Here is a 3,462-nt window from a genome sequence, read left to right as displayed (position 1 = left end):
ATACTTGACTTATGCACTTGATCAAAACTTGATTTATGCACTTGACCATCATCAAAAGACTTATAACAAAGACTTTAGCTTTTCATAAAAATTTCATAACTTTTTCTTATTCACGTGAACTTATTCAGAACGTGTCTTATCGGAACATATCACAAGATTTGCATCAAGTGATCCTTAGCACTTATGCTCATATTCTTATTCAGAAAGTGGATACAACACGATTCCCCTTAGCACCACGTGTTTCTGCTAGTTATCGTACCATCAATGGTCCGTGCACCAATACATCATAAATAGAGATTCATATTAATTCGACCTTATTTCGTCGGGTTACATGCCTTATGCACCTACTAGCATTAGGCGATTCCTCGCTCCGGTATTCTTTGAAAAGAATCCATTCAAGACTCGTCAACGGTACTTTATCAACCCAGGAGTTTCCACTCTATTCTTAAACACTCCAGAGTGGACAGAGGAGTTCCACTAGGACATTCTCTCCCCTTAGCACTTGGGTCTTGATAAAACTTTTTATTTGAAAGCATTTTTTCTTTTCTTTGAAAACACTTTTTGAAAACAATTCTTTGAAAACATTTTTTTTCCCGAATGCATGTGACATGAGACATAAATATGCTTTTTTTTTTTTTTTGTCAGGCCATAGAAGTTATGAGTTATCTTTCATTAAGTTTCTGTGTCATCTACAGGGCAACAACCAAGTCCCTACCGGTCTGATGCATTACAGGCAGCCAAAAACGACTTGCATTGACGCGCTCAAACAAAAGCTATTCTTAACAATAAACATCACATCACAAAATCTCGAATATATGCAGATCGTGCATCGTAACACGAGCCACTATGAATTATTGATTTTATACGCATCCACACAAATTATTCTTTTATTATATCTTATCCTGCCTCAACACACTAATAGACCAACACTTCAACAACAATGACATTAACTCTCTTCTTGCTGGTTTCATATCATTGTAGCAACTCCAAGACAATATTTCATCAAATTCAACTACATGACTAGAAATCTTCAAGCACATGGTGTCAGGCATGTGATAAAACCAGTAAAATAATTTGACAAAACAAGTCGAGGAAAACAAAAATTGGCACGACAAGGCCAAGGCCATCAATCCTTACATTGCATTTAAAAGTGAGAAAGAAAAAAAAAAGTAATCTAGTAACCGACTCCACCAGGAAATTAAAATTAGAAGAAACTAGTGGCTCAACGCTTTCCACCTTCGCCTCCAAGCTTAGGACCCTTTGGAGCAGCTCCCTTGGGAATGTTACCCTTACCCTGTGTCTTTTGTGACTTTGCCGTTACTTCAACCTTCTTAGCCTTCTTTTCATCCTTTGTTTTCTTTATCCTTTCCTTAATCTCACGTAGAGTAACCTCCCTAGCAGCATCACACACTTATAGTTTCTCACCTCTCTTTTTCTGGATAACCTCTAAGGTGGCACCAACTATAGATCTAGAGTATGGCTTCTTGGTAGTACATCGCCTCTTCTTCACAGCCTTTTGGGCAATATCCTTCTTGTGTTGCTTCATGTACATGGCAGTCCAGGTAAGCTTCGACGACTTCAATCGGTTGTGGAAGTACCTCTTGCATTTTGAATTAGCAAACAAGAATACCTGAGAATCGGAGCGAACAAATCTGATACCTTTCCCAGGATATATCTTGGCTCCACTGAAACGACAGAGTTCCGTCTTGAGAACCATGGCTGCCAAGTGGTTGTGTTGCTCAGTTGCAGCTCACATGCGATGCAGAAACCCTAGATTCCAGACATAAACATGCTTACTCATACTTGACATATGACTTATGAAAACTTGTTTAAGCCAAAACTCATGGGTACAAAAACATGAAGATTCATCTCATAAACATATTTCAATCCTCAAGCATATATCATAGAAATCAAAACATAGTAAACTAAGACATGAAATCATAGATTTTTGACTAAGTCCGAAACTTCCAAAGTTTGTTCAAACTGAAACATCATGTTGCATAAACCATCAACCTCAATCAAGTGAAAACCGAAACTCATAAACATATTTCATGGCAATTTCATCACAAATTTGAAACATACAATTCATTCCTTAGAGTTACTCAAGATCATATTAAAATCATAAACAACCAAGAGAAAACAAACAAAGCAATCAAAATCATGGATTTACTCAAGATCATAAACAACCAAGAGAAAACAAACAAAGCAATCAAAATCATGGATTTACACAATCATATACGGATATTAACCAAGAGTAAGTTGAGTGTATACTTACAAAATCCACGTAAGGAATACTAGCAAGCTGTAAATCCGAACATACTATATTAGAAATAGCATCTAAAACCCTACCTTATGTTCTTGAGTGTGTGTGTGGACCTATAGGTTATCACTTGGTCTTAAACCATTCGGATTCTAGGGTTTTTAGGTTAAAACCACTTCATTTCACTCATAAAATAAAACAAAACCTAAAGCAAGCAAGATACATGTGGTGGTCGAAACATGTAGGATGAACTCTCCCTTCACTAATCAACCTTAAGGGTTTTTCCTTGAAAACCCTAAGTTATTTCCAAGAAAATGGTAGGAAGTGTGTGTGTTCTATCTTTCTCAAAGTCTAATGAGATTTGAATCTCGTTTTTGAATTGAGAATGACTTGTGTGTGTGCAAGACTTAGAGGAAGCCGATTCTTACCTTGCTAATCCTTGGTAGTGTCGAAATCCCTTCTCTTGTAAGGATCATCCTTGTTTGGTTGGAAAGAAAATACAAGAAAATGAGAGAACTTTCAAATGAACATAGGAGAATTGTGTGGAGAGAGTGAGAGTTCATGCAAATCCGAAAAAATGGCAAGGGAAAAGCCCTTTTGGCGTGAACCCTTCTCTTTTTATATGAGACCCTTCACTTCCCTCATTGGTTGTATCCAAAGTCCTTACATGTATGACAAGTGGCAATGCTTCTTCTTTCCCTTTTCCCTATTGTCGAAATGCCTCTTAGAGTTCTCCACTTGGATTGCATTGGGAAGAGACATTTTGGGGGGTGGCGTGTAGGACTCCTCCTCCTTGGCCGAAATTCCTTCTCTCCCCTTATGCCCTTCCATTTCTTAAACAAGTAATTAATATCTCTTCAAGGATAGTTTGATAAAACCGTACATGCATTTTCCTATTCCCAACAAGTAACTCTTGGCATGGAAGACAAGTGGCATTGGGCGTGTGCCATAGCTCTAGCCTTCCTCTCCATTTTCATTTCCCAAGATGTTGCTTCATCTTCCAAATACTCATTCCCTATGTGACCTTTCACGTACCATTGGTCTAAAACTCACTAAGTGACAAGTGGCAAGTGAATAGAATGCTTGAGAGTTTGCTAGCCGAAACCCTAAGGGTAAACTTGTCATTGATACAAAAGTCTCTTCACAAAATCTTCTAGAAACTTGATGCATGTTTGACACATGGCAAAAAGTTAACAAAATTC

The 3,462-nt window shown here is 37.7% G+C and overlaps 1 pseudogene; it reads right to left on the bottom strand.

Annotated features, from left to right (window-relative positions):
- Nucleotides 1-1,089: 1,089 nt before the first annotated feature.
- LOC108986108 lies at nucleotides 1,090-1,733 on the bottom strand (annotated as a pseudogene).
- Between the last annotated feature and the right edge of the window lie 1,729 nt (nucleotides 1,734-3,462).

The sequence above is a fragment of the Juglans regia genome, chromosome 11 (assembly GCF_001411555.2).
Source record: "Juglans regia cultivar Chandler chromosome 11, Walnut 2.0, whole genome shotgun sequence".
NCBI classification, from domain to species: domain Eukaryota; kingdom Viridiplantae; phylum Streptophyta; class Magnoliopsida; order Fagales; family Juglandaceae; genus Juglans; species Juglans regia.
This window is presented reverse-complemented; position numbering and strand designations above follow the sequence as displayed.